The 17,413-nt window shown below is 36.4% G+C and overlaps 1 long non-coding RNA gene across 1 annotated transcript in view; it reads left to right on the top strand.

The window, feature by feature from the left end:
• LOC146763831 (uncharacterized) overlaps positions 1-17,413 on the top strand; it is a 69,132-nt gene that overhangs the window by 48,294 nt on the left and 3,425 nt on the right. The gene's annotated exons all lie outside the window — the stretch shown is intronic.

Below are 17,413 nucleotides of genomic sequence, written 5' to 3'. Positions count from 1 at the left end.
CTTTATACCAGCCTCATAAATCTCTTACTCTGTGAAGACTATATTGTTTTATAGTACACATATAATAACACAGTATGAACAAAAGTAAAAGAAATTAGAAATAGGCATTAGAAAATTTGCTGTTATAGCTAAAACATGTTATAGCTAAAACAAAAACACAGCTCCAGGCAGGCAAGTTCGTGTGAAGCAAGCATTACAAGCCTCAATGCTGAGGCCTTGCAGACTCAGTACAAAGATTTTGTGTTTTGCCAGCAGTGCCACTACTGCAATTACTGGAGAGTTACAGGACAACTGACAGTCACAGCTGAAAACAGAAATCCTAACCTGAATGTACTGTGTGTATATAAATAACATCCAGATACAGAGTAGGATCGCAACCAAAAGAGAGTGCCATTTAGGAAATATTTATTGGAGAAGTATTGCAATTACAAGTAAATCTGACATAATATATGTACTGAGTCCTAGCAAGATATCAAAGCCAATATCAAAGCTATTTGTATTTATTAGGGACAGTTGGAACAAATACTGGAAAAGTTTAAGTCCTTTGTCTATACATTGACATTTTAAAAAAGGGTATAAATTTGTTTGATATCATTAAGTTTCTGTCTCATTATTTTTCTGAAAACAAAAGGGGACACATAGTGGTACCACTTGAAATAAACTATGCATATGTTTAAGAGAATGCTACATGGGTGACAGTCTCTTTATCCTTTTTTCCAAATATTTTGTAAATTGTAACTGTTTTCTCATGTATTTCAATCACAGTCCATAGCACATTAGACCATTCCTGACTTCTGCTAAAACTGGAAGCTTACATGTTAGTAATTCAGCAAAATCTTATTATTTTCACCTTCATAAGTCATTTCAAGTTGTTTACACCTTAAGTCCAAAAATAATGGAATGTACAACCAATCTTGATTTGCCCAATGTAACTGTTATAATCTATTGTCTAATAGTAATCTACACTTGTTAAGATATTGTTTCTGATGAGTTATTCACTAATAAAACAGTAGATATTTAATTATTATAATAAATAAAAAAACTTAGCTTTTCAGCGCTAACATGTGGTAATTCGCGGCTGCAGATTCTGGATGGATTTTTTTAGGTGTGAGGACCTGATATCACCTTGCCATTTATTTTTTGTATATGAAAATACCTTTATTCCCTCATTTTCCATTGTCAGAGGTAGTGTCTTCTGCAGTCCACATGTGACTGCTTGTGGGCACGCAGTACTTTCCTCCACTGAAAATCCAACAGGAAGGAGGGATATTTAATTGATAGTATTCATGCTGGTTAGTGCTGGAGAATTTGGGATAATAGACTATAGGCTCAGGCATGTGGGCATGATGTTAATATAAGCGCTCTGAAACCATTTCTCAACACCTTTTGTTCTTCCTGGGTAGCTTAATAAGAGCATCCTCATCCTTTAGTACCAGAAGAAAGACAAGGGTGAATTCCTACAGTGTTGCACATTATATTTATGACCTCTGCATTCTTCAGTGCTGTTTCACAGTGTATCTTTGGCTTTAAATATGGGAGCTCACATTGATCAAGTAACTAAATTTTCCATTTGTCTTCCACAGCATCACAAAACTTTGCAGAATAGCAAGATAATTTTTAAAGGCAGCTCCTTATTTTGGTTACCCACCTTCCCAGTTGTATCCAGGACTCCAGGATCTCTGGATCGAATGTTATTATTTCTGAAAATTGTGGTTATCAGCACCATAGCAGCAGATGTAAAACACCTTGCATTAGTCTGACAAACTGATTTAGCCAGATCAAATAAGCATAAGCAAATCTGCCTGCCTAAGATCTTGTAAGAACAATTCATACTATAAAGTACCAGAAGAGAATGCACCCATCAGGAGCTGTTGTCATGCAGGCCTGAGCCAAATTTTATCCTTTTCCTTCTGCCAGCCATACAAAAATATATTCTAAAAGAGAAAGAAGTTGCAAACAGCTGCCTCAAATGTGCAGACTGCAGACAGAATGTTAAGAACACCAAAAGAAAATTATCACACATGGTCTATTAAATGCTCAGAAAGAACTGAGACAATGCACATTTTTTAATGACAGTTTGAAAACAGTGTACCAATATTTTTTTTCTGAAGTAACAGCTCAAGTAAAAAAACCTGCTAGTTTTGCATAAGAATCTTTAATATAGCAGAAGTGAAACTCAAATGAAAAAAAGAAAAAAGAGAAGAGAAAAAAAAAGTATAACTTGTTTCTCAAAATTATTGGGGCTTAACAGGATAAAGAAACCCCCTGTGAACTGTTTGTGTTTGGCAGTCAAGAACAAAGAAAATAACCCTCTTTTATTATGACTGTTCTTCTTTGTGACTTCCATTTCACTCTAATCAACAATTAACTTGTGATTGTAAACATATTTATTCATTTATATCCACAGATGCAGAATCTTCACCTACCATTTAGTGTTTTGCTGCAAAATATGTTTGCAAAGTGCAGGTTAGGCAACAGCATTAAACATGCTAATACACCTCGACCATTGTTTATAGTGACTATTTGTTTGGAAAATGGACTCATCTCTTCACTAGAACTTCACTGAGTACATTATATTCACTCAGAGGAAAGAACCTTTCAAATGGGGTTACAGATAACTCTGCCCCATCCTGTAATGTGCCACATCTTGAAAAGTGTCCTACATACATGGAAAGCCAAAGCGAGATCATCTGTGGAGATCAAAGAGAGCCCTGTAATATAAAAGATACCTGAAAATCAAAGGAAAGAATTTTCAGAGCAGGCTGTGGGGTGAGAATGTCCATCTAAACCTGATAACTCAGGCTGAATGGATTATTCTCCTCATCTCTGCCATTTCTCTCTGTCAAAGAAGAGAAGAAGAAGACAATCTACACAAAGAAGTAGACGTGACATTTCTAGACATGTTAAACACTATTTTTCTTTTCAAGAATTTAAAGAGAAAAATGGAATTTTCAAAGTTTTTATTTTGTTTAATATTCAAAGGTCTCTCCAATGTATGTATTCTGTCTCATGTACATATACTGGTATGTTCTTGCCTTTCCAAACATGTTTTTTGATATATATTTAGATTTTGCAAATATGTAAACTGATATTTTTGCAAGACACTTAAGCAACAGATGTGTGAACAGTGCTTTTGAGTGCAGATGTTTCCTGTAGATGCAGTATTTTTCCTTAGAGACTGAGAGTTTTGATCTATGAAAATAAATCTTATTTGCAAGATATGTCTAGACTAAAAGAAATGCTAAGCACAACAATATTTTAAAAACCCAATGAAGATTGTTTCCTTGGATCAGTTCTGCACACAAAAAACCCAAAACAAACCAAACCAAAACACCAAACAACAACAAAAAAAATCTTCATATCTTTCTAATATAAAAATCATCTCTGGTCCTTCTGAGCAGATAATAGAAAGTCAGGATGTACCAAGCGCACTGATGTACTACTTTGTCTTTCTCCTAGATTCCCTTATAGTTTATTTCTCTGATCAAATACCTTCTATCTCTGCTTTCAAACCTTTTATTTTTATTTTTGTTTCTTGCTGTGTGTGCACAGAGGGACTGGAGAGCAGATGCACTCACTGAGAGATGTAACGCTGTAAATGAGAAGTCGTTTCAACTATGCTTAATCTGCATCTTTAAAAAATATCTACTCATCAGAAGCAAAGAACTTCACATGGTAGCTGATTAAAACCATTGCCAGTTTTTTTGGGGAATTTTAAAACTCTGATTTTTATCCCTGAAAAAAAATATTGAAGCAGCATGTTGTTCTGTTATGTAAGGGATCTATCAATGATAGAAAAAAGTAAGTTATATAAAATGTGCAAGAAAATTGTTTACTCATGATAAACATTACTGGTTGGGATTTACCATAAAGAGATCTCAAGACAGCAAAAATTCTTCAGATTAATTAGAAAAAAATTCAAAGTACTTATTTCTTTTCTATCAGGAGGAAAACAATAAAAATAAAGGGATTAAAGTCTTTAATTTAACAATCTTTTAAATTCTTGTTGTGTGAAACTCGGGCAAAAGGCATTACATGCCAATAGGCAGGAAAATGATCATTTTTATAAGCTGCATTTTTAACAAAAAAAAGATAATGTAAAATGACCTGTTCAATTTTACTTCACATTGAACCAGAACTCACTCTAAATCACTGATCTTTAGCATTCAACATTCAATTTCCTTCTATTTAAATGTGTATTTTTAAGAGATTGAGCTTACATGGGCTTCATGTATAATTTAAATTCCCCAGGCAAAGCTATTTTATTACTATAATCACATTAAATGTAAGTGATCTATAGAAAAAATATTTAAGTGGGAGGGAAATGGAAACAAATGGAAATGTGAAATGAAAAGTAAATGCTGCTTGAATATATTTCTTAAGTGAAGACTTCAAGTGAGAGAATCTGGAAAGAAAAGTGGCCGTGGAAATCCAACTCTATGGAATCCATAAAAATGCAGGGAACACTGAAAAATCAGTGAATTGAAGATTCACTGCAGATTGAGTAAAATAATTCAAATGGCAAATTAATATTTCCTACATTGGCACTTGAGTTCTTTTAAAAAATCTGATCCATTACTAAGTGACATACACTTTCAAGAATCTGGAACTCAGATAGATTTTTTGATGCGATACCAAACCCAGAGGTACACAGACTAAGCCCCAGGAAATTCTAACTATTCAGCCAGCTTTTCAGATTAATTTATTTTTTAAAAGGTTTACATTAATATCCAATTCCTGTCAAAAGTGTACAGATGGAGAAAAAAATCCACAGTAAACAACCTAACAGAATAATCCTGCTATTAAAACAGAGAAAGGCCATCCTGAATGGCAATTGGTATAGTTGTTGGCAAGATGATTAGCAGTACCACTAGCACCTTTAATCTAATTGGACTCATGCAAGTAAGTTAAATTATCCTCAGGATTAATGTCTTAAGGGTAAAGCTGAACTGAACCAAGCATTTAAACATTATTTTTGGATCTGGCTCATTATACCACCTGGGATGGGAACGTGCTGATCTGCTCTGATCTGCACTGACCTCCATCAGTAACAGTCTCTGCAACCCAAAGGTGCTGGACTGACACAGGAGCTCCTCACAGGTACTGGGATCATCACAGCCACCCCTGCTGCTACTGATGAATTGAATTAACTTGCTCCTAAGTGCGGCCAAAATGCTGACACCATACCCTGATCTTAGGGACCTGTACACTGCATGGTTTCTAATATTCAGGGAGGAAAGAGTTCTTTTCATTTCTCACCAGATTTGTCATTGAAAACAATGCCATTTTTCACAATTATATTTTAGAAAAATCACATTTTCACAGTGAAGCTTCTGGCTCATGTTGTTGAACCAGTATCAAAAATGAGGATTCAATTAGTTAATTGCTGCAATTTCAGTATTTAAAATTATTCTTAGTTTTACTCTGTTCTGGTTAGGGCTCTAATACCCTGACAGAATCTGATCCTAGAGGAAAGGAGGACCATTTTTTCCATTCATTCGTCATAAGTTTCGTCATTCATTCGTCATTCATTCGTCATTCATGACTCATATTGTCCTTTGAAAGGATTTATTCAAGCCACTGTAGAGATCTTCTGTGAATTCAGCCCTGGAATTACATGGCATCACCAGGATGTGCCAATAACATTCACATTCAAATGAGAGATGAATTATGGAAAATTTTTAATGATGATCCATCACTCTGGTGATGTATCATTTATGAACGTTGTCTGGACAATGTCAGAATCTGACCCTCTATATGGTGTCTGGAAATGCTTCTCAAAGTGGAATCCCACAGAGGTCTTCCACAAGGTGACAGGTAAGTCAGAAAGTGACAGAAAGAGTGTCTTGCACTTTCTGGAGAAATAAATACAGCAGACAATTTAGGAATAAAGTTTAACAAAGAATATTTAATGATTACACATTTACTCTAAAGACAAGAGTAACAAAGTTTTGCAAACATTCTGTGATGCTTTTGTCTCTCATCTAGTCTCATCCTTCTGTGTGGTGGGAAAGCTTTTGGTATGTCAGTCTAGGTGAAGTCCTACAACCCATTTGCTTTCCAGTCTCTCCCAGTGTGGTCTTTCTGAAGTGCAATATCCTTTTGAATGGATATTCAGACATCAAATTTGTTTCTTGTTATTCCTAGGGTATTGTATGGAGATTCTCTTGTTTTGCAGGGACTGCTAAGAGCTGGAGAGTCACCAAAGTCAATGTTCCTGCTTTTGTCTTGAAAAGGTTTTAAAGATCAATGCACAATAATAACAGAAAAGAGGCCTCAAGATTGTCACAAGAATGGTAGTACCAGAATCAATACATAATTTCTGACAGACAATTGCCAATTTTTTGGACAGAAGATTCCAATCTTCTCAAAATTGCTGTCTTCCTAATTTCACCAACCACTTACAGAGAAACAGTAAAGTGAAATACCTTCTGGCCTAACAGTCCTACCTCACTTGGTCTTTGCTGATTGCTCATACTACCCAGAGTGCTCTCCCAGGCAAACCTTGATAGCAGCAACAACACAGGATGATGCATGTCCTAAGCCACATTCCTTCCTGCAGGATCTGCAATATGTTTCCCATATATCTTGAATATTTTAAGGCTGCATGGGCCATCCTCTGGGGTGCAGGTCTCTCCCTACAGTTCTGTACATGGTTGCATGAAACACACCTTTATGTTTGACCTACTTCAAATAGCTCCTATGCTTAGCATTTGAAGATGAAAACATTAAGTTCACAACAGAAATTCCATTCAATCTTTTTACTTTGCTTTAAAACAGACTTTAAAACAGACTCCTACTTCTAAATCCTTCAGAGTTTTTAAATTACTCCTTCCTTCCTTCCTTCCTTCCTTCCTTCCTTCCTTCCTTCCTTCCTTCCTTCCTTCCTTCCTTCCTTCCTTCCTTCCTTCCTTCCTTCCTTCCTTCCTTCCGCCCTCCCTCCCTCCCTCCCTCCCTCCTTTGTCTTCCACACAATTCATGCACTAATCCCTATCTTCTCACTTTTAAATAATGATTGCCACATCAAATGCTTTATTGAAATACAGAGAGATTACATCTATTTCATTTTTCTTGTTTAACATGGTCTTATTTTAGATGTGTCTGGTGTTACCTCTCTTTGATAAGTACAAGATGGCACACACAGACTGATCCAGATATACCCTGATCATATTCATTAAAAGAAATTTACATTTCTTTCCCAACCCAAATGGACCCCCTATAAAACCATTTCACTCCTACAAAATTCACATTTCTTCTAGGAATTAAATCTATTTTCATTCTTGTATTTTGTGTTCCTAACCACTCTGAAGATACCGTGTAAGGCCAAAGGTGGGACTAATACCAGTGGAATCAAATACTAGTGGTATATTCTCTGGGGAAAGTAACTAAAAAAGAACTATACCTGTGATTGCCACACCAGATAGAGTTAATCTGTAATAGTTATTGTGGTAGAGGCATTTTTCTGCAAATCCCCTTCTGTAAAAATATTAGGTTTTACAGTACCTGCAGGGAAAACTGATGTGCAGTTATTCCAGTAATATCTTCTCTAGTCCCACTCTTACAAGACACAGTCAATGCCAGTAGCAAGAGAGAAATGCTCCAAGAAAAAGATAAATGAAATATCTCCTTTGAAGGGATATAGAATTTGGCATAAAAAAAATCAGTATATTCATTCCCTACAGAAAATACAGGATCGCATTCTCAGGTGAGAGAGTATTTCTGATGCTTCAAAGTACAGACAAAATTAAAAATAGTAGAAAATCTAATACACCTGACTGTTTAATAAAATTCTTCCCTGACATTCACAGTGGATATAGTGAAGCACCCATGAAATATCCTTACATCAAATTCAATGGAGCTGGTCTCTAAATTCATGCAGGAATAACTTAACACTAAATATAGCTGCACTAAGAACATTGTCTCTATGAACCAATAGTTAATATTGAAGAAGATCAAATCAGCCAGATTCTTGTCTCAGAGTTGAGAGAAAGGGATTAAAAGCATTTTCCAAGTTTTCATCAGTTCATATGCTCAAAATCAGAGATTTGGTCATTATCCCACAAGTGTCCACAGTGAAAAATTATAAAGATTTTGAAAGCTGAAGCTCCATCCAGCTATCCATCCTTCGCTAGCTCTCCTGTCTCCATTATCTTTCTTTTCAGGGTTTTCTTCTCTCTTATGTCACACCTGCATTAATATGATTTTTCAGCCATCTGCCAGAGTAGATTGGGTCTGGATGATGCCTTTTCTTTTCTTTTTGTATGACCATATTGGGAAAGTGGTCAGGAACTGAGAATAAAGATAAGAAAGAATGGGAGTTAGGAAAAAACTTTGATCTGTAGTACAGTCATCATGTATATTATGACATTAAATGACACCTGAGATGGTCATGGAGGAGGTTCTCAAATTGTATTTTGTTTTCCCACTTCCATCTAGCTGAAAAAAACCCGAAACTTTTTTCCTTTTAGCTGAGAGAAGGAATACTACTACAAAGGAATAAGTAGGTACCCAGAGCACAGAAGCTTGGCAACTTGTTGACATTTACACAGAAGGGTGAAAAGTACACCAAGTGGGTCATCACACCATGTGTGTGACTTGAAGAACACATAAGTCTCTTAATGGTATGAATGAATCAGAAGCTGTGACCGTGTATGCATTTTAGAAGGGCAGAATTTGTCCCATTATGTTGTCTGGAGAAAAGTATGACACATTGTAATGTGCTCTAATTTATTCTCCTGTGTGCAAACTCATTGTGAATGCAGAAACAGACATTGTGGTGGCTAGATTTAATAGGATTAGGACTCCCTGATGCCTTGCTTGTACAGTGATTGTTCAAATTCTTGTAGAAGGAGCATTTTAATTTCATTTCTTTGTAAAATTCAAACTTCATTGCCTCTTCAGCTCATTTATAATTTAATTCATTACATAATATTTATTTTCTCATCTAATAGTTACACTGCTACTTCACCTTCCTAACTGTGATGGTACAGGGCTGAGTTTTGGATTTGTGCTGAGCACAAGGTTGATAATATTGGGGTGTTTTTTTTTATTGCTGAGCAGGACTTGCATAGACTCAAGGCCTTTTCTGCTTTTCTTACTGCCATGCTGGCAAGGAAGTTGAGAGATCACAGGAGGTTGGGAAGGGTCACAGCTGGGACAGGTGACCCCAACTCACCAAAGGGATATTCCAAATTATATGACATCATGCTCAGTATTTAAAGTGGGAGAAGAAGGAGGAAGAGGGGGACATTTGAGTGATGGTGTTGGTCTTCCCAAGTAACTTTTACATGTGATGGGACTCTGCTGTCCTGGAGATGGCTGAACAGCTGCCTGCCCATGGGAAGCGGCAAATAAATTCCTTGTTTTGTTTTCCTTCTGTACACAGCTTTTACTTTCCCTATTAAACTGTCTTTATCTCAACCCATCCGTTTCCCAGTTTTAATTCTTCCAGCTCTCCCTTAACGGGCTGCTGTCTGCGGTTATGCTATGACAAGAACAGGTGATCTCTCTGTACAGTACTCTCTATATCAGGCTTGGTAGTTTTATTCTGTTGCTGATTTTCTGTTGCAATTCTCTCTTTAGTCCTAATAACTACCAGACTCATGTTCCTTGTAACAGGATGCTCCTGTATATTCCCTACAGTGCAAAACTCAGTTTCTTCTTTTAGTTTAAGCACAGCTGGAGAGAATGACCAGATTAAAGAGAAAACCTGTCAGGTATCTCAGACTAATTTTCCTCTAGGTATCCATTATACTCAGTTTTGGAAACCATTCTCAATTCTCTCTTGTATACAAGATGGCGTCTTGGCTGCACCAATGACCAAGCAGAGGCTGTTTGGTCATTGTTACTGGCATGAGCAGGAACTTATTTCTGGCAGACTGTTGCAGTCTCTAGGTTTTTATTGTACTAACTGGGATTGGACAAAAAGGGTATTATCACCATGCTGGCATCACCATTGATTCAAGATGTTTGTTGATATTGGTATTGCTTGGAAGATAGGACTGCATTCCTCACTGCTACTCTATCCCACCTTTAATAGGAACTGTGAGGTCTGGTGTTAGTATATGGGTATCTTCTGTAACTGCAGCACAGAGAAGTATCTGTAACATTTGAGCCCCTTCATCACCCTAATAATTGACCACACGATTTCTATACATGTGCTTTATAACCAAAGCAATGCAGAAACTAGCTCATCCATTCTGTAAAGAATACACTTAACTCAGTGTAGTCTAATAAAAAATAAAAGCTAGAGTGATAGCACCTTTCTGGAATGGAGTGTAAAAAAGATCTAAATTAAGCCACATTTGGATGACAATTTTTTAAATTCTACTCTGAACATGAGTCAGTGAGTTGGATATAGTGTTCTCTTTAGTAAACCACAAAATCACAGTGGTCTATTCTTCTTAATTATGCCAATAACCAGAGTTTCTAACATCTTCTCAGTGCCAAAACGATGGCTGGAAGGTTAATTTATTAATGTGATCATATGGTTTTGGTGCAAATGCAGTTTATCACCCAAAGCTCTAGAAATGAAAACTTCTATTTCAGAAAAATAAAAGGCATTTCTTTTTCCCCCTAAAGATCAAGGCAGAAGTTAACAGTCAGGGGTCACATTTGTCACTACAGCTTTGGACAAATGAAGCCTAAAGCTGTGAGATATGTGGTGATTTCTTTCTGTTCTGTTCTACTGTGGTCTGAATTCTGATTTGTCAGTTCTGTAGCACCCTTATGCAAAACCCATTGCCTTTGTAATCTCTTTTTAACTGTCAACATTTTACATTTTTTTAGTTTTAACTTTCTTTTTTTTACATGTAAAGTGTGAGCCCCCCATTTTTGATATAGTAGCAGGATATTTGACTACAGACCCATCTCCACTTCTTCCAAAAGTATAAATTGACATTTGAAATGCTCCACAGCAGAGGATGAGAATGCAGCCCCATGTGCAGACAAGACATCTCCTCTCTCTTCCCAGTACAGTAAGATTTGCACCTCTGCCTGTCTCAAAGCATTCATGGGTGAAGTTAAGCTTAATTAATGGTAAAATTAAGCTTAATGAATTGCAATTATGGAGGGTTTTTTTAGGTTGGTTTGGGGTGTTTTGAGTTTTTTTTTTTCTTTTTTTTTTTTTTTTGTTTTGTTTGGTGGACTTTTTTGTTGATACTTTCTTTTTTAAGATTTAGCACTAAAGCATTAAGCATTTTTAAATGGCAATTCCAAACATTTATTTCTGTTGCTTCAGTGAACCACAATATTTGTGAACCTACACCTTTGAAAGTTCCTCTTGAACATGACCAAGCTGAGAGTGCCAAATGGGCTATAATCAGAATAAATCCCAACCACAGCCAGACCCTCTGATCTCTGAGCAGCAGATGGAACACAAGGAGTTTTATTTTCTGCTGAGTTTCTATACTCTCCATGCAGCAAGTTTCATTTCACCCAAAATTAAACAGAAATTGATAATTATAGGTAAAAAATAAAAAATACTGCCACTCAGCTTGGCTTGTAATACTTGATGTTTCACATGTTGAAGGTAAAAAATATATGGCTTTTAGTAATTATCTAGTATTAAAGTATAGTTCCATTTTGAAGTACTTTTCTTGACATTGCATGCTCAGGGGTCTGGTTGTCGAGGTGACCCTGAGATTGTAAAAAGTCTTTTTATTCCCAACCCGCGTGGCCAAAGAAGTTAGAATGCGTAGGATCAGCTTCTCAAGGTTGTTTATTTTCTCTCTCCTCCCCTCCCCTCCCCTCCCCTCCCCTCCCCTCTCCTCCCCTCCCCTCCCCTCCCCTCCCCTCCCCTCCCCTCCCCTCCCCTCCCCTCCCCTCCCCTCCCCTCCCCTCCCCTCCCCTCCCCTCCCCTCCCCTCCCCTCCCCTCCCCTCCCCTCCTCTCTTCTCTATAACCTGCTTTCTCAAGGAGCTGCGGTCTGTCTAGCAGGTCAGTCTGTGACAGACTCCCACCCCCTTGAGGTGGTGTTAGCATTTCATACTAAAAATGACCTGTACTATGTTTACAGTAACATGCCAATATCTATCATTTATGTTGAACAGTGTGTCTTTAACTTAAACCAATAGAAAGGTGTTGCCATCACAGCAAGACATGGAGGACAAGAAGATGTTGAAGAAGGTCAGGACATGCCCAAATCCCTCTGTCTTTTCCCCTTGAACCGCTTACTTTAAAACCTTAAAATTCTACTTTTTCACCCCGTGTTAATTCAGCTATCACACTACTCAAACCGTTGTGGCTTGTTTATCTTCACACAAAGCTGTCATCTTTTTCTGTGGGCTAAAATCAAAGCCTCAGGTGTTTTTGACTTCACACAAGGTCTCTGAGCCCCCTACCAGGGTCTCGAGACAGCCAGGGCAGTCAGAGGGATGTCCTGGGTTCCCACAACATACAACACAGACTGTGAATGATCAGCCACAGTATGGAAACACATTTCTCCTGCTTCTTAATACTCCCAGATGATGAGATAAAGAGTGAGATTGAAATTAATTACTTTAGCATAAGTAACTGTAACTGTTTGCATGACTCATTATGTAAGTTATAGTAATGTTCCAGTACTGTATGAATATAATTATCAGTGCTAAAATAACAAAAAGAGCCTCTAATTAGAAAAAAAAGAGTGAATAAACACAACACTACAACTTCCATGAAGGTCAAGGAAGTAGAAAAATATATCTTGGACATCAACTTCATGGACACCAGCAAATATTAGTAATTGAAAGAGTAAAAAAATCACCAAATATTAACTAGCATTGCTTCATGGACTTTCTAATCAGACTATAAAACTTTTAACAGTGTTTGAGAGAGTGCCTCAGTCCTCATTTTTCACATACTTGAAACTATCTAATCAATTTAGTTACAGCTTTCTAAAGGACTGGAATAATATAAAGTATGCTTATCACCTTTTAAATATCTCAGATCAAGTATTTCTGCTAAATTTCCTGTTAAGAATTATGTAAATCAAAAATCTGATGAAACTATCATAGGAATTATGTAGGCCTATTTTTATAAACAGTACCTTGGTTCTTTGAAGATTATTATTCTATTAAAGATAAGTGTTCAAGGATGCAGTATAATGCTAAACGGATAAGTAGATATAGGTTGAGATTTTCTGTAGGTGAATGTTCTGATAATAAGTTTGTATCACTAGCTTCTCTGGCATTAAATGATCTTGGTGTATTTTATCTATTCCTTCATTATTCTTATACATTTTAAAATGTTGTTTAGGGCACAGAGTTAAACTTAGCACTTGTTTTAAGTAAAAGCATAATATAAAGTTATATTTTTAGTTTTCTTCCCCTAAATCCAGAGGATGCATGAAGGTTATTTCAGCTTATGCCTACACTTTGAAATTTGGAGGGAACTTAATTTGTGAATTACTAAACTGTGATTTTTCCTGGTGTAACTTTTTCCAGGTTGTATCACAACCTTGCTAATGCTGTGACTACTGACTTCTTCCCTGTTCAGTTTTTGGTCTAAGATTACAAAATTACCAGCAAGTGACCATATTAGAAAATAAAATTCAGAATTAACTACCAGTTTACAAATAATTTTAAGTTCAAATAAGGCAAAAGCACTCAGAGAGAGGAAGACTCAGTGGGCCCAGTGGGCATTAATACAGAAAAAAGTTATTTTTAAGCATAGAGGTCATTTGGACAGACATTTGCACTGCCCAGTTACTAAATTTTCTGTTCTTTGCTTTGTTAATTCACTTTATGTTCTCCTACTTTGACAAACTCACTTTTCAATGGCAGTATTTAGGTTGACCAAAAAATACGCATTAAAATTACATGTTTTGCCATGTTTGGTTTTTTTTGGGGGGGGGCGGGGGGTGTGAAAGGCAAATTAATCAGTTAGATTAATAGAACAGTTCATTTAAAAAACAGAAGATATTAAATCCAATTATATAACCTCTCCTTCTTTAAAGAATTGGTAAAGGACATTTTGCTGTAATTTCTTTATGAAATTTAATTTTCATATAAGTATACTTAAAATCTCCTGTTGCTTTAAAGACTTTGAATGAATGAAGAAAACATCATTACTAGGGAGATTAATGTAATGATTCATTATCCTCATTATTAAAAATATCAATAGTGCTTTATTTTTTATAGATTAATCTAATTTCTGTTACCATTAAAACTTCTGATAAAATGCAATATTGTCTAATACCAGAAAGTTTTCTGCTGCATAGGAATTATAAGACCACCTGGTTAATTCTCAATGGATAACTAGACTAAATTTCTCTACTTATTACTGGAAAACTATTTCTTACATCTTAGATCACTTTTGTTGCTCTTCCTGATGAAGCTTGAGTAAACATCTTGGATTTTGACATTGACAAATAGACATCAAACCAAGCACAGCTGCATATCCATACCAAATATTGCCTTGGTATTGCCATAGTGACATAGTCTAAAGTGTCTTTAACCTTTTATTCTATCTAAAACAGATAAGTTTTACTTATTTTTTTGCTAGATTGAGAACAACCTTTTCACATTTTGAGCAAGGTAGGAGCTGTCATATCCTCAAAGGTCAGTTGCTGCCTGAGTGATAAACACTCATGTTTTCATAAGGATCTCAAGTTTTTTTCCAAATAGGTGCAAATTTGATCATATTCTAAGTAATTTTATTTTTAAGACTGCTCAGAAGTTTGGACCCAGTTCACCTTTATTTACATCCTGTACAAAGGCATAAACCAGACATGTTTATTTTGTTTACTGCTTAACCTGATTGTACTGTTAAAGCACAACTGGCTGAAGTCAGCCAGATGAAGAGACATAACCTTCCCTGCTGCAAAGAACCTGTTATCCAAGTTCAGCAGTAAAAGTTGCTGAGTCAAGTTCCAACTTTGCCAGGTTAAAACAATACCTATTTCTTGTAATCTCTTATGGTTTCCCTTTTAGCCCTTCCTTCACAAGTTGATACAAGAAATAGGTGTTCATTAAGAGGAATCTGTACTATAATGATCCTTAATTATACCTATCCTTATTTATACCTATAACATTTAAGGATACCTAAATTTGTATTTATGCAGAAAGGAATCTCTTACCTCCTATGAGATAGAACAAGGCTCTTCTCTATCTTTACACTCTGTTTCTGTGGCATTTATTTATTCAACACAGAAAAGAAGAACTTCAACAGCCATTTTGAAACTAAAGAGCTTCTAGAGCCTGTCTTCTCCCACCACCTCATCTCCCTTCCCTCCACCACTGTAAAATGTTCTGTAGATAGTGGTACAAGGCTTGCTTTCAGTGGATTCAGTCTTGAACCTGAACTACCATAGGATACAGGGATTTATTTAATATTGATGCTTATTTTTCATTTGCATTTAATAAATGAATAAATGCATTTTTTAAAAAGAGAAAATAAACAAAGGGACAGAGAAGTTGTGAAATTTCCATCCTTGGAGAAGTTCAAAATTCAGGTGGAAAAGGTCCTAAGCAATCTCACCTAACATCAAAGTTAGATACATCTTAAAAATTGGCCCCACTTGGAAGATGAGAAAGGAACAGATAGTCTTCAGAGTTGCATTCCAGCCTGAATAATCTTAAGAGTTCTGAAACTGTGTTCAGTTCTACAAAACATGCCTCAGTCTTGGGAAAGATTAAGTAACATTCCAACTGTGTCCTCACAATTTCATATTGACTGGGGAGGCAACAAATTTTGAGCAATTGTACTCAGAATTTATTGGTAGCATTAAACTATTCATGAACATCACCACTAAATGCCTATGGAATATAGAAATCTCAGGTCATTAAATGCTGGGAGCCTAAGAGCCAGGAGTTAAACAACTGTGCAGTAATTTAGAGTTTCTTTGTGGATTTATCTGCTCACTAGAAAAACTGAAAAGGCCTTTTCAGCTGGATAGCTTTTCCATGAAGCTCCTATTCCTATAAATTTGGCTTAAGTTTTCTAAGTCTAAAGGTATGACATTAATTTTGTTTGCTATTGAAATTAATTTTATTATGGCTGTATCCTCAAATTATTTTCCTAATTCATATCATTAAAAAACAAAAGAGAAAAAAAAAAATCTGTGAGTTCTTACAAAAAATTTTACTATTTTGAAAAAAAATTAGGAATGTCAATTTTTATTCGCTATCATATTTATACAGATTTGAGGTGTGCAGTTGTTTTGACTGAAGAAAGGCAATCAGTTGAACAATGCCATTAAAATTGGCAAGGATCCGTCATTCTCCCAGAAAATTCTCCCACTTGTAAAACATCGTTACCTCAAACGAATCTGTCATTTCACATACTTGAGAGCAACATAATTGTTGCCTAATGTGTGATTTTGTTTCAGTTTACATTACCCTAAAAAAAGGAAAGAAGTGTTAAAGCCTACTATTCTTTACTCAGGTTTGTTGGGGCTTTTTGTGTTAAAACTGGATACAGTTCAAAGATTTGTGTGAATTTTAACTGTAACATGTTATAGAATCCCATCCCACTTCTGTGAAAACTGACACTTTCCTGTTTAAATGAAAGTGAATTTTCATGTGTAGTAAGGACTGAAAAATCTACACTGTGGTCTGGCTGAACACTGCCAAACACCCTGGTGCATTAATTTGGTGTCTTCCTTCAGAAGCCGCATCAAACAGAATATCTTTTTGGAGCTCTTCATAAGCCAAACCCCTGTTTATCTGAACTAAAATTACCGGCCCATACTGGTTTATGCCACTGGAAGATCTCATCCATCAAAGAGAGCAAACAGAAGGACATCTATTCCAGGAGGGAGATTTACCTAAACCTCCCAATTTTTAACCCCTTTTTCATCAAATGTCCTATGTATAGCTGTGAATAAGCTGTTTTAAATGCTGATGTGGTAGGTTGCACAGCTTACATGTAGTTTCTGGCACAGAGGTGAGCCCAAAAAATTGGATGTACATAGCATTGGTTGCAGGAATCAAGAAAGCTGACTTGTATTTTCTTTACATAACTGTTGGCAAATCTCTGGATAGTTTGAGTAGGCTCCTTGTTTAGACAGACTTTCCAAGGAACCTTTAGCTTGCTCCAAGGTAACATAGAGTGTAGAATTTTGCCTTGCGAGATCTCTTAATAGTAGAGAATCGGCTAGCAGCTTTTCTACAATGGTGAATAAGTAAGGCTCGTGCCAGGCGGGATGACTCTTTCAAGCTGCTTTATTTCACTGAGGGCTGGGTGTCTGCTGGTATCTGCAACCCGACCTCACAGCAAGGGAGCAGGCTCAAAGAGAGCCCTGAGCAAGGGGCGGGGTAGGGTTTATAACCAGGTACAGAGTAGGAGGGTCAGGATACAAAAGATCCAATAGGAACAGGGTTAGGGGGAGGAATTAGGATGGGGTGATGGGGATACAACAAATGAGGATGAGGGAAGAGGGTGGTAACTGGGGAAGAACCAATTATAATCAGAGAACTTAAGAACCTTCTAGAACA

Source organism: Lonchura striata, chromosome Z, assembly GCF_050655825.1.
Source record: "Lonchura striata isolate lonStrDom1 chromosome Z, ASM5065582v1, whole genome shotgun sequence".
Lineage (NCBI taxonomy): Eukaryota > Metazoa > Chordata > Aves > Passeriformes > Estrildidae > Lonchura > Lonchura striata.
The sequence above is the reverse complement of the archived record's forward strand: the minus strand, read 5'-3'. Positions and strand labels throughout refer to the sequence as shown.